This window comes from Monodon monoceros, unplaced genomic scaffold (assembly GCF_005190385.1).
Source record: "Monodon monoceros isolate NGI ecotype Baffin Bay Population unplaced genomic scaffold, NGI_Narwhal_1 Super_Scaffold_5, whole genome shotgun sequence".
In the NCBI taxonomy this organism is placed as follows: domain Eukaryota; kingdom Metazoa; phylum Chordata; class Mammalia; order Artiodactyla; family Monodontidae; genus Monodon; species Monodon monoceros.
In genome coordinates, this window is record NW_021703782.1 from 90,092,825 (window position 1) to 90,120,561 (window position 27,737).

General features: G+C 46.6%; 1 protein-coding gene and 1 non-coding gene across 9 annotated transcripts in view; both read left to right on the plus strand.

The window, feature by feature from the left end:
- The window catches only part of LOC114884001 (A-kinase anchor protein 2), a 495,611-nt gene that overhangs the window by 301,899 nt on the left and 165,975 nt on the right, over positions 1–27,737 (plus strand). The window lies entirely within an intron of this gene.
- On the plus strand, positions 24,992–25,064 carry TRNAK-UUU. Its single transcript has one exon. It is a non-coding gene; the product is annotated as a tRNA-Lys (tRNA).

Below are 27,737 nucleotides of genomic sequence, written 5' to 3' on the forward strand. Positions count from 1 at the left end.
TGTGCCAGTGCCTCTTGATCTAGGCTCTGCCACCCTTCTGCAACCACCAGTAGAACACACTGTGTCTCCAACAACCCAGCTCCTCTCCTGCTTTTCTCAAACAGTGTCAAATCCTCCACTATATGGGCATCACACAAAAGCCAAAATTTGCCATTTAGAAGTTAGGGCTCTAGGAGCTCAAAGAGATCGTCTAATGCGGAAGTCACAAAATGGTTATCCACCGGCTGCATCGGGCCTGCGGTTATGTTGGTTTTGCCTGCATCACGTTTTAAAATCATTTTTAATTCACTGCCATTTAAAAGATGGACTTCCAGCTTCTCTTGACATTTCAGAGGCTTTGTCAACAATGGGCCTGTTTTCCTGGCTGACAGGTGCCTAGAGCTGATGGTGGCTGCCCCCCTTTGGGGGAATCATACTCTCTTACTCACTGCCCTCACCCCCACTTCCTATTACCTTACTCTTGGCCAGCTCCCTTTGTTTATATTACCTGCCTCGCACCTGTTGGCATTTGTGGGTTACCCCTAATCTACCATAATCTACTCATTATATGGCTGGGTCCAAGATGAGACTTACCCATAGCGAGATAATGGCAGAGCCGGAACCAGAGATGAAGTCTCCTGAACCCCTTCGGAATAATAAGGCTTTGCACTGGGTTTGGACTTAAATCTGATGGAAGTATTTAAAAATTCTGAACAGCCCATAAGCAGAAAGCCAATATCAGAATTTGATACTTGAGCTTTTTAGCAGAAAGACTCACATGACTTTATAATGATAGATTATCCTAAGGCTGGTGAGCTCATTTACAACTCAAGAGAAAATTCATTTCCTACAACTCAGAGTATTTAGATTCAGCTACTCTCTATTTCTTAGGTTAAATGAACCATGTCATGTTTTAAGAACTTTGTGGCATCATGTCTCATGGTTGAAAGTTGCATTCCTGGAAAAATAAACAAAAACTTTTGTAGGCAACTGTTGACTAGTTCTGGTGCTTCATATCCCTTCTTAGGAAAAATAACAAGAGGCAAAGGCCGTATGTATTTAAATTTAAATGTGATTTTCTTTTCCCTCCTAATCCTTAGTCTCTTATCGTGCTCCTGAGGTCATGTGGTCACAGAATAGTAATATTCTCTAACGTTCACTTCCTTATCTTGCTAAGAATAATAATCAGAAAGTTTGACATTTCAAAGAACCGATGAAATAGGGATCTTTCCTCCCATGGCTCGTCATCAAAAATCACTGTGATCTAATATTTTCTTTCCTTTTTAAAAAATTTTAACTAAAGGCTAAAAAAATTTAAGGTGATAATTATATGTTCCAACTTTTTTTTTTCTATTTCCAAGTCACTGAGTATAGAAAGTACAAGCAGCAGACCTACCCTTCTAAGGCCAGGGTTCTTAGGTCAACCTGAGGACAACCTGGAGGTGACATAAATCCTACAGTCAGTGTGCATCGTCCACCCATCAGAATATGTAGACTCATATGAGTCTACATATTCTGTCTCTTAAAGAACTTATTTCAGAGTGCAAGGACCAATTCAGTCATTTCTTTTTTCTCTGGGAGACTGACTAAATCCTCACTCTGCTCAGAGGCTTGATGTGAGATTCTGTCTCACACTTTAAGTCAGTTTTACATAAACTTAGACTTTTGGTATCACCTTCATTATTTGTGTCCTGTGTGTGTACCACCTGTGGACCCTCATTTACTCTTTTATCCACTTCTTTGACCTAAAAGGTAACTTTATTGCCCTACCTTAAGCAGGCACACATGCCATAGAAGTAACTGTTGAAATAAATGTAAATCAGCATTATTAATTTTCAGTTGCATACAGTTGCCTAGTAATACATACAGTTTACCTGAGACCAACTCTTTCATTGTTAAAGGAAGGAATAGCCAGGTTAGAGACATCTCAAAAATTTACCCCCATCTCTTCGATATAATCAGATGGCATGAAAGAAAATCAAAACAGTAATAATTTTCTGACTGTGTGGTTCTGTGTTATTTAATGCCATGTTCATCTACCCCGAAAATTTTGGAAGCACTGCCTTACTTCATTGCATTCCCTTAACAAATCCCAGCTCCTCATTTTGAAGTTAGGATGAGAAATGCAAAGTTGCTCAAAGCAACAGGAAGTAAGAGCAGAAACACAGTGCTAGGATTCAAACCCAGGTCAGGGTGACTTCAGATTTCTTCTGTTATACAAGGTACCCAACAAGCCATTCCTTTTATCAGGAATGAATTGAATACATCAGCAGCAAACTTAGAACTCTCCAGTAAAGATCTCCATCATTTAAGCAAACAAAAGTAACATCTATTCCCGCTAGAGCTGTCTTTGGCATAAGCAGTTTTTCTCTGATGGGGATCAGATCTAACTGGGCTCCGTCTGCTCTACTTGAGCAAAGTTATACAATCAGATGTGAGTTTCCAAACAGAGCGGGAAAGTGACGCAGTAGACAAGTGATGCAGTAGACAAGTGACGCAGTAGACAAGCACAGGGGCCCAATGGCTGCCTCTACTGAAAGGCACTCCAGCCCTCAGCTTCAGCACCTCTTCTGAGCTCTAGTAAGCTGACCCCTGCTCAGCAGAGCTCTTGGTTAGCTCTTGTAGAGTCGGGGACTTAGTCAATGCAGGCTGTAAAACTGGCTCAGCACTAGAGAATAAGCAGAACTTAATGGAAAAAGAACCACTCAGGGAATCTCAACTTTTCTTTTCCCTTCCTTTCCCGTCCTTTCCCTACCCTTCCCTTCCCTTTTCCCTTTTTCTTCTCTTTTCTCTTCTTTACTGAACGAGCCTGTTTTTGACACAAGGTGCACTTCCACCTGTAGGATGAGCTGATCTTCTCAAAAAGTTCATTAATTCTCCCAGGAAGCACCATGCTCTCTGGTTCTCATTTCTTGCTTGCTGCACATTAGAATCTGGAACATTTCCTTAAAAATATAATTATACTAGGGCTCCACCCCAGAGATCCTGATCTAATTGGTATGGGTGAGGCCTGGAGCATTTATTAAATGGCTCCAAGTGATTCTCATGAGCAGTTAGGGCTGGAAACCGCAGCACAGAAGGACCCAGAGCAGGCAGGAGGGGTCCAGGCTGGAATCGTTGTCTCAACTCTGCAAACCAAGAAAAAAATGTAGGCTTTGGTGTCTGGATCAAAGTCTAGTCCCATGTCTGTCCTTGGTCAGCTTGGTAATCTTTGGCAATTTATTTCAATTCAACAAGCCTCGGTTTCCTCTTCTGTAAAATGAGAATAATACCTACCTTGTAGGGCTTCTATTAGGAATGTTTTAAAGACTTTTCTTTCTGCTTTTCCTTTCTCCTTTCTCTCCCATTACAAAAGAAAAGTATTTGAGGAAGTTTGTAGGAAAAAATGCAGCCAAAAGAAATAGAGAAGTCAAGAGAAAATGAGATGAAACTAGAGGACTCAGTCTAGCATAGATTTCTGAATGTTTATTTCTCTTTCTAAGTTCTAAGTTCTTGGATTTGTTTTGAAAACAACAAAAACATGAGATGATAGAATTGGCGTTCAGAGTGTGAGGGGACCCAGACCTGGGCTCTGTCCCAGGTATGTCATTCATGTGTGACTTGAAGTCCTTTTTCCTCTTCTGGCCCCAACTTTCTCATCTATAAAATGAGTAATTTTACTAGATGACCATTAAGATGATTCTGAGCGACCTACTACATGGATGTCAATATCAAAGGTATTTCTCTACAGTTAAAAAAGAAAAGAAAGAAATACATCAAGCTGAGGAGTGTTTTTCCTAAAATCCTGAAATCCCTGGCCTTTAAAAGCCAACACATAAAAGCCAAGCAATTCACCGCGGCCCTGGCCTGGCCCTGAGGAGTCCCTGGGCAAATCCCCCATCACTGCCTTTGCTCTGGGGTCTTTCTAAGCCCGATGGAAAATGGAAAACCAGTGGCCATTTTCCTGTGTATGATATTCAGTGGGCGAACAAGTGACTCACCAAGACTTAAAAATCAGAATTTGGATTCCCTTTAAAAAATATAAACAGACCGACCTTAGTAGGAGCTAATGCCTGACATCTGTGTGCCCCACTCTCTCCTGACCCAGAGAATCCTGGAGGGTTGGTAAATATGCATCTAGAGTCTCCTGGGAGGTGAGTGTGGCAGACACACACCACCGCCCGTCTATTCTAGATGGTTTCTCCAAAGGAACCTTGAGGAATGGAGCAACAGAATGACCGTGCTTCTCATCCCTAAGTCATTCTCTTCTGCCCCAAAGCTGGGTGTCCAATGTAATGGGATTTGAAATCAATAAACCAGTTCTGCTCCTTGATAGCTCTGTGTCTTTGGGCCAGGCACTTAGCGTCTGTGCTCTGCAGAATGCCACGGACAGTTAACTAAGCATGGGCGTATTGACATTGATGCAAAGAACGTCAGAAGCAGTACATAAAAAGCTAGTCATGGACGTTCCAGCTGAATGGGGTTAGTTGTCTGAGGTTGGCTGAGGGTAGTTTGGTTTCAGGTCTTTTCACGTCTCAGGAGAAAATTCCTCTCTCTGAACGTTGGAAGAAGTGAGAATTCTCAGATGATTTTCTGAAGCCAGTGCTGGGTGATGAAATCCTTCATTGCAAGTGTAGAAGCATTCATCATCACCAAGACCAGCCCCCTCCCGACTTAATAAAACAGAGAATTGCTTTTTTATTCTTTCCTTCCAGAATCAAGGTCAAACCCTTCTCTCTGAAATTCAAAGTTTGCTAAAATGGAACATCTCCTCCTCCATCTCCCTTCTTCACTATACTTCAGGTCCCCCTGATTCCTAACATAAATGCGCATTTTTAATTAAGGAGCCAACGCCCACCCTCCCCTGGCCACATTCACCCAGCTTTACTCATGCTGTTTTGGACACACCTAGCATAGGCCCTTTCCTCCCCACATTTTGGGAAGTCTTAGTCATCAACTCAGCCCAGCTGAGTGCCTCTGTCTCTTTCTGCCCCCTGCACCTGCCTCTGACCCATTGTTATCAGCCTTCCTCTGTCCTCTGAACTCCTACTGTCCTTATATGTGGCTGAGCCTTTACTTGGGACTTCTGCATTCATATAGCAAAAGACTCACTTTCTCGTTCCAGAGATGGATCAGAAGCAGCATCTTTTCTCTCTCAATTCGTTGATTTCATCCTGAGACACAGACTTACAGACTATGTGTTGAAAATACAATCAAGATTTAATGCCAGCTCTTGGCTCCTGAGACTCAGTGGGAAGGATGGGGCAGGAGTCCTTGTTTAAAAAATGGGGGAGGGGCTTCCCTGGTGGCGCAGTGGTTGAGAGTCCGCCTGCCAATGCAGGGGACACGGGTTCGTGCCCCGGTCCGGGAAGATCCCACATGCCGTGGAGCGGCTGGGCCCGTGAGCCATGGCCGCTGAGCCTGCGCCTCCGGAGCCTGTGCTCCTAAGCGGGAGAGGCCACAACAGTGAGAGGCCCGCGTACCGCAAAAAAAAAAAGAGGGGAGTCGGGGTTTCGTTTTAGTTTCTCTCCTCTTGTCAGAAAAAAAGGGGCTTGGTATTGTGCTGACAGCCGTGGGTCTTCTCTTGTCAGGCAAGAGGAGAGACTGAACTTCTATCAGCAGATTCCAGGCAAGTTTAACAGCAGAGCACAGACAAAATGGTTGTCCTGTGCCTCACAGGACAAGGGTATTTAGGTGGGTGGAGGCTTAGTACTTTTTAACAGTGACTAGGCAAGCAGACAGCAGACAGCCAGATCACCCTGAGGGTGTCCAGCTGTGTAAGGATTAGGGTGCTTATCATGAAAAAATCTAGAAACAATAAATGCTGGAGAGGGTGTGGGCAAAAGGGAGCCCTCCTGCACTGCTGGTGGGAATGTGAATTGGTACAGCCACTATGGAGAACAGTATGGAGGTTCCTTAAAAAACTACAAATAGAACCACCATACGACCCAGCAATCCCACTACTGGGCATATACCCTGAGAAAACCATAATTCAAAAAGAGTCATGTACCACAATGGTCACTGCAGCTCTATTTACAATAGCCAGGACATGGAAGCAACCTAAGTGTCGATCAACAGATGAATGGATAAAGAAGATGTGGCACATATATACAATGGAATATTACTCAGCCATAAAAAGAAATGAAATTGAATTATTTGTAGTGAGGTGGATGGACCTAGAGTCTGTCATACAGAGTGAAGTAAGTCAGAAAGAGAAAAACAAATACCGTATGCTAACACGTATATATGGAATCTAAGAAAAAGAAAAGGTCATGAAGAACCTAGGGGTAAGATGGGAATAAAGACACAGACCTACTAGCATGGACTTGAGGATACGGGGAGCGGGAAGGGTAAGCTGTGACAAAGTGAGAGAATGGCATGGACATATATACACTACCAAACGTAAGGTAGATAGCTAGTGGGAAGCAGCCGTATAGCACAGGGAGATCAGCTAGGTGGTGTGTGACCACCTAGAGGGGTGGGATAGGGAGGGTGGGAGGGAGGGAGACGCAAGAGGGAAAAGATATGGGAACATATGTATATGTATAACTGATTCACTTTGTTATAAAGCAGAAACTAACACGCCATTGTAAAGCAATTATACTCCAATAAAGATGTAAAAAAAAAAAAAAAAAAAGGATTAGGCTGCTGAAGTACACCAGTTCTGGCTGATGGGAGATGGGACTAGAGTTTGCCAGCAGGGCCAGTGTCCTGTTGTTCAGGTTGCTCACTGCATAATCCTAGAGGGCTCCATTCACATGGAGTATGGTGTGAATGGTGCCCTTAGAGTTGTGCAGTGCACAACATGCCCACTGTCCATGCTCAGGCATGGACATGCTTAGGTAGTATGGAGATTCCTTGAAACACATAGGTGAAAATCAACCAGAAACTTACATCACAAACAAAGCATTAAACCCATAGTAAACTTGCTGTAGTATGTCAAATTACAAGAGCCAATTTTAACTCTAAGGACTATAGGCTAACTCTTTAGAACCAGTAACCAAGACATACTCCCAGGAACCAGGCCTATTCTTCCTTGATTTTCTCCAGTTACATATAGCACAGTATAAAATACATGGTATGGTTGAATGTTTCATGGTGTCATAGCTGAGATCATGGACCAGAATGAAAAGGGGAGGGCCAGTTGCTCTTCTTTCTAGGACAGAGAAGTGCTCCCCAGGCGTGAAACATTCACCAGTGGCCACTTAGAAAGGTTTCTCTGACCAGAGTGACAGTGCATCCCACTTTGCACATGTTTTCCCAGCCTAATTCTTGGTAGTGTTCCAGTTTGGATGGTAAAGCATATGGCCGTGATACCTCCAGCATGTAGTCAGGCGTCTCTGCTTGGTCAGCCATCCCCACACCTGAGACTGGGCTTTCCTTGCATTGATCCTTTGGCAGTGATGTAGACACAGTGATGTAGACACGGCGCTCACGGCACAGCAAGAGCCCTTTACCCAGATAGACTGATATGAAGGATCAGTCAGAGCACTGTGGGACAGTCAGCCGTCACATAAAATCATTTCCTTTTTTTCTTTGCCATTTATAATTAGTTCCATATTCCTATGGGCACTCAATGAAGAGGAGGAATTAAAGACAGAAAGCAGAACACTCTCAGACCCAGTACTTATCAGCCACTAGAGACTCAGCAGAGGACGTTAGTCGCTGGCTTCTGCCATTTGCCTGCTGCTCACAGCTGTCGCTGGAGGAGATTCACCGTTGGGTGTGTTCAGTAGTTATAATTACAACTGACAGCACACGAGAGGGAGGAGGGTGGCTTAAAGTCCTTTGCAGATGCATGTTCATCCACCAACAATCAAGAAACTCACACAAGGACTTCCCTGGTGGTGCGGTGGTTAAGAATCCACCTGCCAATGCAGGGGACATGGGTTCGAGCCCTGGTCCGGGAAGATCCCACATGCTGCGGAGCACCTAAGCCCATGCGCCACAACTACTGAGCCTGTGCTCTAGAGCCTGTGAGCTACAACTACTGAGCCCACGTGCCACAACTACTGAAGCCCGCACGCCTAGAGCCTGTGCTCCACAACAAAAAGAGTAGCCCCCACTCTCAGCAACTAGAGAAAAAACCCACACACAGCAACAAAGACCCAATGCAGCCAAAAATTTAATTAATTAATTAAAAACAAAAAAACACACACACAAGATGGTGTAGGTGCTGCCCAAGGCCTGAACCCGTGCTGAACAGCGGCTCCAAGTTCTGATTCTCAAGTCCACCTGCCACTTCTTTGTGCCTCTGTTTCTTTATACACAAAATGGTGATGAACGTTAAATCTCTTGTAGAGCGTTTTCGACGCTGCCTGGTAATCACGGGCAGAATTAAAGTATTAACTGTTAGTATGAGTAGTAACCACAGCTTTGAGAGGCAGAGAACAAGCCCTAAGAATGGTATGAAACAGGGTCAGGAACTATGACCCTTGGGGCAAACCCGGCCCTCTGCCCCTTTCTGTAAATAAAGTTTTATTGGAACACAGCTATGCCCACATGTTTACATATTGTCTAGGGAAGGAAGCCATATGACCCATGAAGCCTAAAAAATTGTCTAGTACTTTACAAAAAGGTTTGCAGGTGCTCAAATTTGCTTTCCTATTCTCCTAGCATTTACTGAGCACTGATAAAATGCCCTGAACTGTACTAAATATTTTAACACATGCTATCTTTTTCCTTTTTTTTTTTTTTGGCTGTGCCGTGTGGCTTGTGGGATCCTAGTCCCCCAACCAGGGGCTGAACCCGGGCCCCTGCAGTGAGAACGCCGAATCCTAACCACTGGACTGCCAGGAATTTACTACATATTATCTTATTTAGCTTTCACAAGAAGTAGCTCTTCAAGGTCGATAGAAATGTCCCCCCATTTTACACAGGAGGTTCAGAGCACTTGTGGCTTGCATAAAATTGCAGAGCCAGGATTCACACTCTGGTGTCCTGGTCCAGAATTTCAGGAGTCATCAGGGCAGGCGTCTTGAAGGAGTTGGGTTTGCACTTGCCCTTGAAGGGTGAGTGTGGTTGTCAGTACGCAAGTGTGAGAGCCAAGGAGGGTATTCGAGGCAGAAGGAACTCCTTGATCAAAAGGCCTGAGGTGGGAAGCAGGGGCTGTCTGCTCCTCTGATTTGGTAGAACACAGGAACCCAAAGGGTGGGAGGGCAGGCAGTAGAAGAAGTGGCTTGAGGTCAGTGTGTGGAGGGACGGGGTGTTCCTCAAGGAAGAAGTTGCAACAGAGTTCAAGGGCAGGCCTGTGGCTGTATTGTGTTTGGCCTTTATTGTATGGACTCATACAAGGGTATTTGGTTTGGTTTGGTTTTAATTTGAATTTACAACCAAGAAATTCCACAATTTTATCTTCTCTTGAAAAAGCAGAAGGTCTAGCCAACACTGGACATTCCCAGGACGCAGGAATCAGCTGGAGTTGAGGTCAGCTGCCCCCTTTAGATGAGGCGTGATCAGTACCACCTTAGACCCAAGGAAGAGGAGCCCCTATCCTGGGCCCTGGGCTTTAATATGGTCTTGGTCTGGTCACACCCTTTCCCATGGGGTGAGGCATGTCTGGAGCAAGGGGAAATGCCTGTACCCCTCCCCTGATCCAGGCCGTGCTTCAGATGTCAGGACTCAGAATTCTCTGCCCAAATGGGCCAAGCTCACTTCCATGGACCTCTTCAATATGGCTGAGGGGTGTACCGAGGGAAAGCAGATTGTGTTGGGGGTACAGTGTGTGTGGATGGAGCTTTGAAGTTCAGGCTGGGGTATCCAGCATTGGCTGCAAGGCCCCTGGAGTTGCAGGACAGAGGCAGGAGAGAGACGAGAACAGATATGGGTAACAGGCCAGAGGACCTCACTGGGAACCACCAAGTCTCAAGACTCCTAGGAATCCAAGAACACAATTTGAACTTGGCCTTCAGAGTCAGTATGAAGTGTATTTGCCAACTTAGGAGGAGAGAATGCAGTTTCTTTCATCTGAGCTTGATTTCCAACTTTTAAATATTGAGACATACTGTGTGTGGTCCTCCATTTGTATACTTGCTCCCAGGCTCAGAAATGTCTGGGGTGAGCCTGGCTGCAATCCCCACCAGTTCCTAATGTCTTACACTATGGTTGTGTCCCTCATTGACCTGACCTATCTGGTTGTTATGGCCCTTGCTCTGAATAATTCATGGGGAAAAACGTTGAAGATTTTTAATCAGAGCCACAGTTTTCCAAAGGGACAAATGTAGACAGAGAGTGAGCCTGGAAGGCCAGTTAGGGGTTACTGCTAGGAGGAGGGTCCAGCTAGGAGGTTATAGGTCTAAACCAATGGAAATAAGAAAAGAAGGGACAGATACAAGAGTAATTTTTCCCGCCCTATGATCTTTAGGTTAGGGTGGACAACTTATCCTCGTTTGCCTGGAACTTCCTTGGTTTTAGTTCTGAAACCTCGCATCCCAGGAAACCCCTCATTCCTGGTGACACTGAGCAGGTTAGTCCCCCTGTCTATTACCTAAACATCTGTCCCCGTCATACTGAGATCTTACTGCACCTCAGCTGGCTCAGATCCAGGGCTTGTGGGTCTGAGCACCACTGTGTTCTGGAAGCAAACTGTAGCTGTTTCTATTCCTTACCCCTATACGCCGAACTCCTCCTAATTAGGCAGATAACTCTCAGGCCACAGAGGTCTCCCCAGGTGCTGCAGATTTAGTTCTTCAAGGCAAGAGTGTGCTCAGGCCTAATTAATTAAGCATCAAGAGGCTTAGAGTCCAGATTCATGTTGGAAGAGAAGCTACCAGCCCACCTTTGATGGACGTGGGATGTCATTTCTCTACCTGTTTCTGGCCACTGTCACTACCCTCAGCATTAACAGAGATCACACATTGAACTTTGACTTACAGAATCCTTACTAAGTTAGATCCTCATCTGTTCTAGGAGAAGTGTTTGTTAGTGAAATCAGAATCCTCAGGAAAATCGTATTGAAATCAGAATCCTCGGGAAAATCATATTTAAGCCCCAGACACGTGGCCTTCAACAAGTGACTTAACTTCTCTGAACCCTCATTTACTTCATCTGTGAAGTGAAATGAACAATCCCTACCACAGATTTGTTTTGAGAATAAAACTGTAAATGCTCATGCGCAAAAGAATTGAAAGCAGAGACTTGAACAGATATGTGCACCAGTGTTCAGAGCAGCATTATTCCCAATAGCCACCCCTAGACAAGGGTGGAAAGAACCCAAGTGTCCATCAACAGGTGAATGGATAAACAAAGTGTGATATATTCATACAATGGAATATTATTCAGGCATAAAAAATGAAATTCTGACACATGCTACAACGTGGATGGACATAGAAAACATTATGCTAAGTTAAATAAACCAGTCAGAGAAGGACAAATACTGTATGATTCGACTTATATGAGGTACCTAGACTGGCAAATTCACAGAGACAGAAAGTAGAATAGAGGTTACCAGGGGCTGTGGGGAAGACAGGAATAGGGTGTAGAGGGTTGCACCCCACTGTGGATGTTCTTAATGCCCCTGAACTGTATACTTAACAGGGTTAAAATAATACATTTTATGTTGTGTCTGTTGTAGCCAAATAAAAAGTAAATGCCTCATGCAGTACCTGGTCACTGAAGATACTCCAAAAGAAGAGAGAGAGAGAAAGAGCTAGAAGGAAACATTAAGATGCTACTTAGTGTTGATTGACTTAAGGGGTGGGAGTTCATACTATTAAAGCAGTCAAGGAAGAATTTGCCCAGGAGGTGGGATTTGAAACGGGGTTTGTAGGACGAGGAGACCAGGCGAGGAGGGAGGCAAAGGCAAAGCCAGGCAGGAGGAGACGGTTCAGCAAACCTGGAAGGTCGGTCTGTTGTGATGGAGGCTGGGTGATGCTGTTGTGCTCTGTTCTGTTTTCTGTTGGTGACTAGAGGTGGGACCGGGCTTCAAGGGCCTTGGAGTCCAAGTCAGCCTGGTTAGACACCAGGCAGAGCCAAGGCACTGAAGATGTTTGGGCAGGAAGGATGGCAGGAGCAGTATTTACAGAAGGATTAATCTGGGGCAAAGTATAAAATGGATGGGGTGGTGTTGCAGGAGTCCTACATAAAGTAGGATGGCATCCATGCAAAAAAGGAAGGGATGAATTGGAGACACATTTCAAAGGAGACTTGATAGACTTAAGATACAGGGGATTAGGGAGGAGGTGGCAAAGTGTTCAATGTCTAGAAAACATAGCTTAGCCCTGGAGCCAGGCCCCCTGTCTTCAGATACCAGCACTGTTGCTTATGAGTTGTATGACCCTGAGTAAATCACCTAATCTTTCTGTCCTTGGTTTCCTCATCTATAACACAGGGATGAATGATCTAGTAGCACCTCTCTCACAAGGCTGTCATGAAGGTTAAGTTAAAGTAATTAAAATAGTGTTCAGTACAAAATATATGTTTACTATTATTATCTGTTAAATCTGGGTGGTAGGTATGTCGGGGTTGGTTACATTATTTTTTGTATTTGAATTTTTTAAAGCATTGCTTTAAAATAATGTCTTTTACAAAAAGATATTGCAGAGCCGTGCTTCTTAAACTTCCACATGCCTGTGAAACATCTGGCCATCTTGGGTTCAGGAGGTAGGGGGTGGGGCCCAGGGGTCTGCATTTCTAACAAGCTCCCAGGTGGTCCAATGTTGCTGGTCTACTGGCCACTCTGCGAGCAGCAAGGCTGTAGAGGAATCAAGGTCCACCTATGTTTCCAGGACAGAGTACTGTTCTGGTTATCCATTGCTGCATTACAAATCACCCAAAGCTAGTAGCTTAAAACTAAAACAAGTATTTATTATTACTGTTATTCTCGTCGTTGTTATTGTTACTATTGTCTCGCACAGTTCAGCTGTGCAGTTCTTGCCCAGGATCTCATGGAGCGGTCGTCAGATGGTAACTGGGGCTTGAGTCACCTCGAAGCTCCCTCACGCTCGTGTCTGAAAGTTGGTTCTGCCGTGCCCTAGGACCTCAGCTGGGGCTGTCAGCCAGAACATTACCTGTGGCCTCTCCAGGTGACAAGGGGCTCTTCGGAGTCCGGCAGCTGGGTTCCAAGAACAAGTGTCCCCAGAGAGGGAGCCAGGCAGAAGCTGTGTCACCTTTCCTAGCCCAGCCTCCAAAGTCACCCAGCGTCATTTCCACCATTTTCTATTCATTAGAAGCAGGTTGGGCTCTAACGCACAGCATGGTGATTATAGTAGATGACACTTAAATATTACATATCAATATATATAGTACACAATCCAAGAAGAGTGATATGCCTGAAAGTTGCTCAGAGACTAGATCTTAAATGTTCTCACAAAACAGAAATGAGAGAAAAAGTGACCCAATATGTACTTTTAAATGAAAAGAGGCTGTGTGCCTGAGGGCCGCGCTGGTCTTACATTTACAATGCCAGGATTGCAATCACAACCCTGCCATTTACTGGACAGGAACTCCCATGCATATCATTTTACTTTGAGCCTCCGTTTCTACATCTTGTAAAAGGTTTTTCTTCTTTGGAGTTCTGAAAGGTAAATGTGATCGAGTACGTGAATGAGCCCAGCAAAATGCCTGCAACTCAATGATTGTTGGTTATTTGCGGTTGAACAGGAAATCCAGGGAAGGGATAGGCACACTTCACATCAGAGAGAGGAGCATGTAGTCATCACCGGCTCAGAACATAGTGCAGGCGACCAATAACTGTCTTGAGTGATTAGGCCAAATGACTGGATGCCTAAACATTAAAATATGGTATATACAAGGATCAAAAAGAAACAAAAAGGCTAGCCCATATACAGGGGAGGGCAGTTAGGCTCTGTGTCTTGGAGGGAGAAATATCAAAGGATTTGCAGATATGTCTTAAAATCTCCCCAGGGACTTGCTTAAGGAAGTTCTGGCAGGAACAGAAAGCTGAGGACTAGTGTCCCAGGGAAAGCTGACATGGTTGTGTTTAAATCCATGGGTTTGAGGTGATGTGTGGGTCAAATGGGGCCCTTCCTGCAGCAGGCAGGAGGGCATGTGGATATGTGGGTATCTATCTCCATCACTTGACTGTAAGTTTCCTGAAAGCAGGGATTTGTCCCCTTTCTCTGTAATAGTCCTAGTGCAATGGTCCAGCACAGCGCTTGGCACCCAGAAAGGACCCGATAGATATTTACTGGATGAACAAATGAATGAAGGAAGGAAGGAATGGGAAAAGGGTTAGGACCTAGGCTCTGAGGTCTGGGATTCTGGAAACCTTTCCCAGGATTGGCCTTTCGGGCACTGCTCCCAAGGAAGGAGGGACTCCTCTGTCTACTCAGGGACCTCTGTGGCCCTGGGGGTGTGGTCTGTGCTGAAGCTTGGGAGCCAGGGGACTGTGGGAGGCCTGGATTTACTGGGAAACCTCCCTCTTGACTTACACTAAAGGGAAGCTGAAACAGGAATTTCAGGAGAAAATGAAGATCAGCAGTGGCTATTATGATTCTCATGCTATCTCCTTTCTAAGCCGCTCTCTCCACTTCCTGTTTATAGCCTCAACAGAGCCAAAGGGACCAAACCTCTGAGGGGAAGGTTTTCTCTGGGGATTTCTAGCCAGATCGGCAACAGGAAACGATCAGGACTCCGCCAAGACAGATGTCTGTCTTTCAGCCAACCTGGCAGGTGTGGTAGTGCCCTGGCCGCGGTGGGCGATGCAGGTCTCAGAAAGAGAACCCTCCAGTTCTGCATCCAGCCTTCAGCATCTCCTGCTGCTACCCAGATCCCCATCCCCCGAACCCTGGGATTGCGTGTGATGTCAGCCAGTGCAAAGCCATTGGGGAGGGAGGCCCCAGGGAGTGCAGATGTGATTCTCTGGGCTGCCGGGGAGCTGTGTTTCACTTTCAAATGCCCAGGAGGAAAGGCTGTCTGTGGCCAGCCATCTGTCTTCACGGGAGGAATCTCAGGATTTCCTCCGGAGACGGAACAAGATGCCCAGGTTTTCAGAAAGTGGTTCTAGACCCGATTCCTGTCCTGGCTACAAAACTCTGGAGCTTGACAGAGCCTGAAGGACACTTGCGGAATTAGGGGCTAAGAGAAAGCAGTGACAGAGAAGCAACTGAACAGTGGTAGGATTGCAAGTTGAAAGGTCCTGTGATCTGACAGTTCTTCCCTGCACACACCCCACCATACACACACACACACGCACGTGCACACGTACGAACACACACACACACACACACACACACACACACACACCCCTCCCAGAAAAGCTCTGTGAAGATGGGACCTTTCAGCTGACACCTGAAAAACTAGAAGAGCGGCCATGCTGAGAATTATTCCAGGCAGAAGGGACAATAATTGCAAAGGCCGGGCAGCTCCACCGCTGTGGTCTGGGCCAGAGAGGACAGCCTGTGGCTCCTTCCACACCCTCTGCTTTCCCACGTCTGGGCCCCTGAGCCTGCTCTCACCTAACGCACCACCCCCGTCCTAACCTGCCAGTGTCTTCCTCATTCACCGCCGCTCCTCAGTTCATTCCCAAAGGGTAGCAGGTAGAAATATTAGTCCACAAACTCCTGTGCAAGAAATAACACTTGGGCTTCCCTGGTGGCGCAGTGGTTGAGAGTCCACCTGCCGATGCAGGGGACACGGGTTCGTGCCCCGGTCTGGGAAGATCCCACATGCCGCGGAGCGGCTAGGCCCGTGAGCCATGGCCACTGAGCCTGCGCGTCCGGAGCCTGTGCTCCGCAACGGGAGAGGCTGCAATGGTGAGAGGCCCGCGTACCACAAAAAAAAAAAAAAGAAAGAACACTTATTTTCTTTTAATCAAATTATGGTGAACTCTGAGTTCCAGTGCTGCTGGTCTGGCAGGCATTCCATCCCAGGCATTCTTGGGAGTCCCTTGGACCCAGACTCCTGCCGAGGTGCCACGCTCACCGGGGGATAGGCCCACCATCCCTGGTCCTCACGTCTGTGTGGTACTCTGGCCCTCACAATGCCTTTAGGGCTAAAGTACACAGCTCCTGAGCCATGCTTGGGGACAAGAGCTGTGGCAGAGGCTGGGAGCCCTTGGACTCGGCATCCAGCTTCCCTGCATACATGTAGCATCAGTATCCTGTCCTGTATCTCTCCTCCCTCCCCAGCTGCAGCCAAACTGACCTCTCCTCTGGCTCCAGCTCAGGCCTGGTATAATTTCCTTCATGAATTTTGGCTTTTGCAAAAGACCTGAAGGACCATTGACCAAAAAGCAGCTTCTCCCACAATCCCTCCTCTGCACCAGCAAGAACCCAAAACCCACCCAGCTGCTAGAACTGGAAAGGAGGGTGACACATAGGAAACACCCACCCAGATGTTTCCTGGACCATGCCAATCCAGTCTGTCTGTTCTCGAGGATGCAATCCACCCAGCCCTGACTACTTGAACTCCCAAGAACAATGCTTCTCTAACCATCTGTGTGATGGATCAGATTGTATTTTCTTCTTTTTAAAGTTCCAATTCATCCCAGAACAATACTTTTGTAAATTATTTTTATTAGAAAAATGAAATGGGAAAAAATATTAGTGAGAATACAGGTACCAATTTTTTTCTTCTTAGATTCAACAAACTGCTAGAAGTTTCTAAATATCTTCTCTTCATTTCTAGACTGACCTCATCACAGAGGGATAACCACCTGTGGACGGGCAGAAATTAGTGGGTCACACACGCTTTGAGGAACACTGCCTTAGAGGGGTTAGGAGGGGGAATAGGGTCTCCTCACCCCGAAAAATGTGGAGCTTTGTCAAATGTAGACTCTTTAAGGGGTGAAAGTAGAAGCTGGAAGCAGGGACAGCCATTCACCACTGAGCCAAGAAACTAAAATTCAGCCTCCTTTACAACTGCCTATACTGCAGATGGGCAGGCAGTGCAGGGGTCTGGGGCCAGCCTCTGGCTCACCCTGCCGGGTCATGTGCTCAGGCCCTGCCACTGACTACCTTGACCCAGGAGGAGTTAGCAGCTCTGAGCCTCAGTTACCTATCTGGACAATTCAGATAACAGTACTATCTCATAGGGTTGTTGGATGGGTTAATAAATGGGTGATCACATAGAGTCCTGCCTGGCAAATAGTAATGCCTGCTATTATTAAAAAGAAGATATACAGACTGCCAACAAACACAGGAAAGAATGCTCAACATCATTAATCATTAGAGAAATGCAAATCAAAACTACAATGAGGTATCACCTCACACCAGTCAGAATGGCCATCATCAAAAAATCTACAAACAATAAATGCTGGAGAGGGTGTGGAGAAAATGGAACCCTCTTGCACTGCTGGTGGGAATGTGAATTGGTACAGCCACTATGGAGAACAGTATGGAGGTTCCTTAAAAAACTACAAATAGAACTACCGTATAACCCAGCAATCCCACTACTGGGCATATACCCTGAGAAAACCATAATTCAAAAAGAGTCATGTACCACAATGGTCATTGCAGCACTATTTACAATAGCCAGGACATGGAAGCAACCTAAGTGTCCATCGACAGATGAATGGATAAAGAAGATGTGGCACATATATACAATGGAATATTACTCAGCCATAAAAAGAAACGAAATTGAGCTATTTGTAATGAGGTGGATGGACCTAGAGTCTTACACAGAGTGAAGTAAGTCAGAAAGAGAAAGACAAATACCGTATGCTAACACATATATATGGAATTTAAGAACAAAAAAAAGTCATGAAGAACCTAGAGGTAAGACAGGAATAAAGACACAGACCTACTAGAGAATAGACTTGAGGATATGGGGAGGGGGAAGGGTAAGCTGCGACAAAGTGAGAGAGTGGCATGGACACATATACACTACCAAACGTAAAATAGGTAGCTAGGGGAAAGCAGCCGCATAGCACAGGGAGATCAGCTCGGTGCTTTGTGACCACCTAGAGGGGTGAGATAGGGAGGGTGGGCGGGAGGGAGACGCAAGAGGGAAGAGATAAGGGAACATATGTATATGTATAACTGATTCACTTTGTTATAAAGCAGAAACTAACACACCATTGTAAAGCAATTATACTGCAATAAAGATGTAAAAAATAAATTAAAAAAAAAAGTTCCCTCCATAAACAAGGACCTACTGTATACCACAGGGAAGTATATTCAATATCTTGTAATAAGTACATTCAATATATTATAATAATGGAAAGAATCTGAAAAAGAATATATATATACATACCTGTATATATATAACTGAATCATTTTGCTACATACCTGAAACTAACACAACATTGTAAATTAACTACACTTCAAAAATAATTTGTTTTTAAGCTCCCTTTAAATGAAAGCTTCAGGGGGCAGGGATTTTTATTCTCTGACATTTCCCAAATGCCTAGAACCATGCCTGGCACACACACAGTAGGTGCTCGATAAATATCTGTCCAGTGAATGAATCAATCTTCTAACCCATGCTGAGCTTCTGACAGTCACGCGTATCCATCCTTAACTCTTCATTACAGAAAGGGGACGTCTGTTTGTCCTCTGTGCTGATTTGCCCCCATAGCGTTTTCAAGCCTCAGGCCATTGGAGGCTTTTGTCTTGAAAGCCCCACACATTCAAGAAACACTTGAATTGTGAGCCCTTCCTGGGCAAGGTGTTTAAGACTGGACTCAAGATACATTTTTTTCTTTTTTTTTTTTTGCGGTACGCGGGCCTCTCACTGTTGTGGCCTCTCCCGTTGCGGAGCACAGGCTCCAGACGCGCAGGCTCAGCGGCCACGGCTCACGGGCCCAGCCGCTCCGCGGCATGTGGGATCTTCCCGGACCGGGGCACGAACCCGTGTCCCCTGCATCGGCAGGCGGACTCTCAACCACTGCGCCACCGGAGAAGCCCTCAAGATACATTTTTAAAGAGTGTAAAATCAGATCTTCTTGGCCTGGGGTTTAGACTCCAAATCTAGTTCCAACCTGCGTTTCTAGGCAAAGGATCCACTATGTGCTTTCCTGCCCCAGCAGTGCTACCCTGAGCGTGGTGGTCCTCCCAGAGGCCCTTCTCAGCCTGCCTGTTGAAAGATCACTTATTCTGCCAAGCCAGGCTTCCACGCGCCCTACTCCTTGAAGCCGCCCCTGATGTTCAGCCAGCGTTCATCTCTCCTCTGCATCTGATCATTCTCTCTGCTGTACTCCTTCTTCAGAAAGCCTTGTGAGCTGGCAAATTGTTTGCACACCTGTTCCTTTTCTAAGGACAAAGGGCCACGTCTGGAGCACCTCCGAATAGCATCAGTGCTTAACGGATGGCCTGGCATATAAATAAATCTTCACAGGGTTGAAGTCGTTGGTGGGTTCCCACCTGCAAGCATGAGGTCAGCAGGCTTCATTTCAGCCAAATGTAGGTTGTAGATCAGAAGAGGGAACAAAACCCGCGCCAAGTGTCCCAACACCACGTTTCTCTTTCCTTCTTAGTTCTGGGTAGTTTTTGAACAAGCTGATGGTGTAGGAGCAACAGTGGCCCCCATCTGAAGGACTGTGCCAGCTTAGGAGCAGGGACCGTGGTTTGCAGGTGAACAGAGGAGATGGCCCAGCCCAGGACTTAGTACTCGGAAGGCAGGTACTTTTGCTTTCCGAGCTCCGTTGCTGCGTGGCTGGATGACCTTTGGCATGTTTTTCACTTTCCAAAGCCTCAGTTTTCTCATCTGTATAAGGTAGGTAATGTTGGTACCTCCCCTGCTAGGGGCATAGTGAAGAGGAAGCTGAGAGGGGACATGTGACCACTGCCTGTCTAGGGAGTGCCACAAAGATGCTAATTGTTGCAAATTCTGGCAAAAGGTGTTGTGGGGAGGGTCGCAGACACTGCATCACCGCAGGCACCACGTGCCCTTCCTATACTCCTGTATCTCACAGCACAGGGGTGAGGATTAAACAAGGTAACATGTTTACAGGGTGGTGTAAGACCAGACTTGGCACACTGCTCTCCAAGAACGGCTTGATAAACTTCAGCAAAAAGACTTAATAAATGTAAACTACTGTTAGTTGGAATGAATAGTCCACGAAGGAGACTCTGGATGAGGTTTCTAGGCTGCAGGCACTGCTGTGCCCTAATAGAATGGTTCAGCTTTGCATCCCATTAAAAAAAAAAGTCTACTTTCCTTTTATGCTACAAAATGCCACCTTGAATTTATTCTAGTGATTGTCACACCCAAACAAACCCAAAGTGCTGGAGCAGTTGATCTGGTAGCGGTATCCCAGTGTGTTCGTTTATACCACAGAGGTTTACTAACCCCCTGCTTTGTGCCAGGCACTGTGTATCAGTCAGCTTCTTCTCTAGGTCATTCTGCTGTAACAAACAGCCCCAGCAAAGGTTTCTTTCTTGCTTATGCTTCATATTGGATGTGGGGTGGCTGCAGCTCTTCATCTTCATGCCAGGACCCAGGGAGAAGGATCCGCCTCTGTACAGCACATGCTATTCTCATGACAGAAGGAAAAAGAAATAACAGAACCATCAATAGCTCTTAAAGTTCATGTTTGGATGTGGCATGTGTAGCTTGTATTCCACTGGCCAAGGCAAATCATGTGACCAAGCTTTGCATCAAAAGGGTAGGGAAGTATATTCCTCCCATAGGGCAGTACTGCCAAGTCTCTTGGTAATGAGTGGGGACATATCATCCTCTTATTGGGAAAGCAGAAAATAATTGGGAATAATAATAGTCTGTCAAAATAAAATATGGTCTGTGTATCTAATTTTAGTCTCACAATAACTCTATGAGGTAGTTATTATTATCCCCATTTTACAAAGTGGAAAATTAAGGCTTGGTATGGCTAACTAACTTGCCCAGGATGAAGCCAGCAATGAACAGGGTTGCCTGACTCGAAGCTGGTTCCAGTGGTGTGTAACCAGCCTTGGCCTGGGCAAGCTTCTTGAAGACTCATTTTCATATAGATGTTGTCATTCAATAAACACTTATTAAGCACCTGCTATGTGCCTGGCACTGTGATGGTGATGTGCAAGACAGAGGCTATTTCTGCCCTCCTGGAGTCTAGATTCCAGCGGAGGAGAGAGGCAAGCAAGAAGGATGTAAGGCATGAGTGGTCCAAGCAACCAAGAGAGAGATCAGGGCACAGTGAGAACCCAGGGTGGAGGCACGTCTCTGATAACAGTTCGGAAGCTGAGAGCTAGAGCATTGTGGGACGTGGCTCTTGTCAAGGCCATGCCTGGCAGGAGGAGTGCCAAGGACAGTTTCAGGTTCAGAACCCTGAAGGGCACGCCCAGGAGCTCCATAGCGATGGAAATGTGCCCGACGTGTTGCTAACAGGCCTGGCCAAGGCAATGGCTGTGTGGTGGGATGCTGCAATCGTGTCTGATCCAAACCCTATCAGCCTCTCCCGGGGGCTTTGTCTCGCCTTGGACACACTCAGAACCATGCTTGCCACAAAGAACAAAGACCCGGTGACTTCCAAGTCAGCCAGAGACAGAAAGGGAAACCCAGATTTGGTCTGATCTTGAATCAGCACAGTGACACATGTTGTTTACCTGGCCCAAGCAACCATAGCACACAGCTCTCACTTCCGTAAATGGCTTCCATTTTCAAGGTGCGTTAATGAAAAGGAGAAGGAAAGAAATCCCCTGCCACGGTTTGCAAAGTGTACCATCACTGTAAGAAAAAAACCCCTTTCTTCTCACAGCTGCCGCTGTACAGAAACATGGACCCCAGAATTAGGCCTGTCTCTGTCAGCACAAGCAATCAGGTAGTGGTTGCCCCTCCAGCAAAGATGGCATGTGTGCTAGGAAACAGGCTGCTCCTTAATGAGGCGAAACCCCCCGCAAAAAGCTGGCACGGCCTCGGACTGTCCCCCTCGGGATGAGAAAGGCATCGGAAGTGGGAACACTTGTGTTTTGGAAAGAGGTGACTCTGTTTTCAGCTTTGTTATGGACATGTACATCCTTGAAAATTTTAGAACATACCGATGCCAAACCTATATAGATATATGGATGGATGTGGATATGTGTTTGAATATGTATAAATACTCTTCTGATTTGATCTAAAAACTGCAGCTGAACGCCAGTGTGCTTTGAGTTTATACTCGCTTTAAAAACTCTGTCTTGAGTTTAGGAGGGAGCCCATTCTGAGCAGACTGACTCAGCCCCAGGCCACGGGCAGGGAGCAGAAAGTGCACCCCGGCCTCTTCGCTGACCTTAAGACTGATGGGGAAGCAGGAAGAGCTCCACGTTGCTGGTTGCTGGATGCGGTTCTCTAGCACGGCCTGTGTTTTCAGGGTCCGCCAGGGGAGAAAGAGCAGAGTCAACCCTGGTGTCCCATGCCCTATGCCTCAGTACTCAAGACAAATCATATTTTAATGCAATATTTGAAAAAAATAAAATTAGCAAAGTATGGCCATGGACCATCTGTCAGTGTTTGTAGATAAAGTTTTACTGAAACCTTTTTTTTATTGGAACGATTCCAACTTTTATTGGAACTGAGTGTCTTGTGTCCCCTGAAGTTTTATACCTGAGGCAAGCCCTCCCTCACCACACCCTAGACCTGGCCATGCCCCATATCCACTCACTCATCATTCCCTCATCCATCATGTACCTACAGAGGGACAGGCACCAGGAGACACAGCTAACAGTTATTGAGCATTTACTGTATGCCCGGTACTATTGTACCGTTACACCTTTTGCCTCATTTAATCCCCTCTGGCAATCCTATAGGTGAATACAATTAATTCATCCCATTCCCCAGATGAGTAAACTGAGGCTTAGAAAGGCAAAGAAGCTTTCCCAAGATCAAACAGCTAGAAAGGGGAAGAGCCAGGGGTCATCTCCAGGCAGCCTGAGGGCTTTGAGGAAGGATGCCCTGAGGAAGAAAGTATGAGCTCTGGGAAGCCATCGCAGAGGAGGTGATCTTGAGCAGGGTGTTGAAGGATAAGTAGGAGTTTGCTAGACAGAAAAAATAAATACAGGTGGTAATGAGTGTTTTAGAAGAGCAAACCCTCTGGAGGGGTCCTCTCTGGCTTTCCTGCACCCAGGCCCTGCCCTGCAATCAGAATAGCAGCAAAATAATACAAATAACCAACATTTATGGATGGCTTATCCTATGTGCTAGGTACTGAACTAAGTACTTTATGAATATTGTCTCATGAAATCCTCAAATCAACTATTTAGTGGCTACTACTCTTATTTCTGTTTTACACATGTAGCGTCTGGGACTCAAAGAGGTTAAGCAGTTTGCCCGAGGCTGCATGCGTAATAAGTGGCCGAGCCAGACCGTAAACCCAGGGAACACCACAATGCACAGCTGCAGGGCCCTGTGAAACCTAAGAACCTGGCACCAGAGCTGCACACTTAGCCAAAACACTGGCCTGTGTTCCTCAAACTCCATTGTGCATCAGAGTCACGTGGAGAGCTCGTTAAGACAAATGGCTGGGCTTCCCCCGCAGGGAATCTAATTCGCCAGGTCTGAGGCTGAGCTGATCATCTGCATCTCTAACAAGCTCCTGGTGCTGCTGCTGCTCTGGTCCTGCAACCAGACGTTGAGAACCGCTGCACTACATTGACCTTTAGCAACGATAAAATAGTGCCGCTGTCCTAGGCTGCCCTGGGAGACACAGGCACTTAGGTAGTTGGGAGAAAATGTTCCTTCCCTCTTGGTACCTAGATCAGAAGCAACCCTCTGATGAGCTTTCAACCTCTCTCTCTTTTTTTTTTAATTCCATTTACCTTTCTTTTCTTTGGTACTTGCATGGAGCTTCTTAATTATCCAGGCTGTTAATATTGCTTTCTGTTCCTATGAACTTTTTTTGTGTGTGCGGTACGCGGGCTTCTCCCTGTTGTGGCCTCACGGAGCACAGGCTCCGGACGCGCAGGCTCAGCGGCCATGGCTCACAGGCCCAGCCACTCCGCGGCATGTGGGATCTTCCCAGACCGGGACACAAACCCGTCTCCCCTGCATCGGCAGGCGGACTCTCAACCACTGCGCCACCAGGGAAGACCTGTTCCTATGAACTTTAATCCTCTACCCACATGCTGGTGCTTCTGCAGAATTAGGCAGCCCTGTGTCCCTCCACCTCTGTTGCAAGTCTGATGTGTTTCTTGGATTGATGCAGATTCCAACCATCAGCGTGAGGGGGGAGGAACACAACGATCACGTGCTTACCGGTGGTTCTTGAGGCTCCACAGGGGCCTAGTTATACCGAATAGTAATTCCTTCCATGTGTTAGTCAGGAGTCTTGGGGTGGCAAGTGGCAAAACCCAATCTGCACAGATGGTCTGGGAAAACTGGGCACTTACACACTCGCAGAGCCTGGTCACAGGAAGGGGGAGGGTGCAGCTGGGCTGCAGCCGTGCCCATCGAGGGCTCCAAATGCCACTGGCCTCTGCGCTGCATTCCCTGCCTCTGCTTCTTTCTGAGTGTCAGCAGCATCGTTTCAGGCAGGCTCTCTTCACATAGCTGGCGGCCATTCACTCTCCGGCCCTCTGTTTTCAGTCCCACCTCGAGGACAAGGAGACATAGCTCCTGGCTTCTGGGAAGGGCACTCAGTGGCCCAGCTTGGATAGTTGTCCATCCCTGGACCATTTTGGAATGTGTACCCATGTCCAATCTGGGATGAGATGGGACAGGTGTTCTAGAGGAGGTTAGATTCCCCCTCAAACCGTAATGTTGGAATGAGTGAAGGAGCATTTCCCAGAAATCAGTGGAGGAGATACTGGGAAAAAAATAAAACCACACAGGTAAGTGAGTGGGTGGATGGAAGGGTGCACACCTTCTCAATATCAGGCACTGAGTTGGCGGCTGTAGCAGACTGAGAGAGGAAAATAAGGAAAGCCCCAGCCTTCCCAGAGCTCACAGTCTAGAAAGCAGGCCCAGGCATGCCGTGGAAGTCGGCGAAGCTGGGCAGGACGTTCTGTGGGTCACAGCAGGAGGCATTGCAGGGGGTATCACAGATGCATTGAGAAAACCTGAGATCTTCTGGCTGGGCTTATTTCTTCAGCCACCAGCCAATTTTGAGCATCCACCGTGTGTTGAATAACATGCCTGCACACAATGAACTTACTGGAATGACTTAAGGTGGCATTCAGCCTTATCCCCCCTCAGCCAGTCACTCGGAAAGCTGTTTGTGGGGAGTTCCCTGGTGGTCCAGTGGTTAGGACTTGACATTTTTCACTGCCATGGCCCAGGTTCAATCCCTGGTTGGGGAACTAAGATCCCACAAGCCGATGGGGCACAGCCAAAAGGAAAGAAAAAAAGAAAGAAAGAAAGAAAAGCTGTTTGTAAAGCTCCCTGAGAAGAAGCATCTGCACCCTGGCTGCTGGCTGTCCCCATCCTCCTTACGATGCCGCGTGAGGACTTTCTTCCTCCAGTACCTCAGGCTTTTGTGGTCCAAGTCTTTCATCGTCCATGCAGGGGAATCTCATGGAAAACGATTAATCCGCCCTGTGGCCTTCTGTTTGCTCACTCTGGATCCTGGAGCAGAGATTCCTTTTCCATCCCTTCACGTCCTTCCCTTTGACTTCCTTGGCATTCTCCCTGGGACTCCTTGCTATCCTAAGCTGTGGCTTCTAGAGCTTTTTAAAGAAAGGATGCAATCATTGCAAATCCTCCAAGCCATTTATTTGACTGTGTCGCTGTGAACACACTTGACTCCGTTTCTCTGAGTGGTGGATGGTGAAACTGAAGACGGGAGGCTGGTGTCATCGGGTTCCTTGTTTCCCTTTCTATCTTCTCCATGTGCCTCTCTGCCCCAGGTCTCCTATTTTAAGAGTCTGGCCATGAGGGCAAAGGAAGAATCTGAGGGGCATTGTGGCTTCAGGAACTTTGTGTGTCAGCGTGGGGATACACATCACCCATTTCTTGTCTTGCAGTAGGAATGCCAATAGTGCTCCCCCAGCCAACTTTTTTTTTTTGGCTGTGTTGGGTCTTCTTTGCTGCGCGCGGGCTTTCTCTAGTTGCGGCGAGTGGGGACCACTCTTCATTGCGGTGCGCGGGCTTCTCATTGCGGTGGCTTCTCTTGTTGCGGAGCACGGGCTCTAGGCGCGCAGACTTCAGTAGTTGTGGCTCGCAGGCTCTAGAGCACGGGCTCGGTAGTTGTGGCGCACAGGCTTAGTTGCTCTGCGGCCTCTGGGATCTTCCCGGACCAGGGCTCAAACCTGTGTCTACTGCACTGGCAGGCAGATTCTTAACCGCTGTGCCACCAGGGAATCCCTCCCGCAGCCAACCTTTGCAGAAATATAGCAAAGCAGGTTTCAAGTTGTCTAGCGCCATCTTTGTGCTTTCCACACTGGCATTACCATTCTCTCTGTCTGTCTTCCCAGGAGCTTTCTTTTGGTCACCACTTTTGTTATGTTTCCTCAATGCCCAGCATGTGCTTGGACACAACAAGGGTGCAGTACATGAACTATCCCCACAAATGGAACTAATGGGCAAACCAACTCAATTCTTCATGTAAAGGAAAGGGGTACAAGAGGAACAACATTTATTTTGCCAGTTTTCCGTGATACTGCTGCATTTGGGGAATGATAATTAAGGACATAAGTCCCCTTTAAATTCAGAATCGATTGAAAGATAAGGCACAGTGAGCTTTTCCTGGTGAAGCTGATTAGGGAATATGGTTTAGATCTGTGCACTGAATACATTCCTCACCTGAATTCAACTCTCCTAGCGGGTCTCAGACAGGTCTGGACAACCAAAGGCCTCCCCTGGGAGCAGGCTGCTCTTTGAAAGACAGAGATGAGAAACAGGTATCCATGGGTTGCTCCTAAAAGTGTGGAAAGGCCTCACCACACATGCTCATGTCCCCGTCGCACCTGCTTCTGACTCCCATATCCGTTACTTTCATCTCTGCCATTTCAGTAGCATCTATACCCATTTCTATAATGCATAAGGCACTTTCCCAAGCATTATTTCATTTACCTGACAGGCAGGGCCTTATAGCCTTTAAGAACCTAGATCTGAAGCTAGAAGGAATATAAGCGTCGTATCCCACCCCATAGCTTTGTTATAAAGAGTGAAGACTTCAGTGTACATCAAGTACGTAGAAGGGTGCCAGGCGTGGAGTAGGTGCTTAGTAAATCTTTATCTATTTGCAAACGAGGAAACTGCAGGTAGACTTGTGCAGGGTCTCACAGTCAATGACCAGCACACAATCCTAACGCAGGTTTTCTGCCTTCACTTCCAAACTGTCACGCATTTAACCTTTGCTTACTTTTCAAAGCCACTTTCAATGTAAAGCAGTAAAAGTACCTGGAACCCAGTCAAATAGCAAGTATTTATTGACTGTTGACTGGCGAGTGCAGGATGTCGTGGGAGGTTGCAAACGGATGTTACTAACCACAGCTGAACTTGCCTCTAAGCTGCTGGGATGAGCTTGAAGTGTGCGGAGGGCAGAGGGGTGGCAGAGGGAGAGCAGCCTTGAACGGTAGGAGCTGGTCTGGGCAGATGGGACCGGCCGAGGCCTTACTGAACTGCCCGCCTGGCTCCACCAGCCACAAAGCTTTCATAAAGATGTTCCGATCGGAGAAGTGCTTCTGAACAGGTTAATCAATCATTAATACACGAATATAACTTAGCAAACTTCTCCCTAATGTCTAACTGAGACAAGGAAGGTGAATGGAGGAGGGGATTTTTTTGGTTTGGTTTGGTTTTATACAAGGAAGAAGCAGTCGGCTATTGGCCCCATGAGGGTTTTCAAGCCTCATGAAACCAGACTCCATTCATTCGAGGGAAGGGGAGGCAAGACATGGAAGAAAGGCACAGAACTAGAAATGGGCTTGTCTACTTCAAAAGTTTCCCTACAACCCTTCAAGCCCGCAGGAATGCATGAGAAAAAGGTATCTCTCCTATGGATGAGAGTGGGCACTCTTCTACGAAACCCC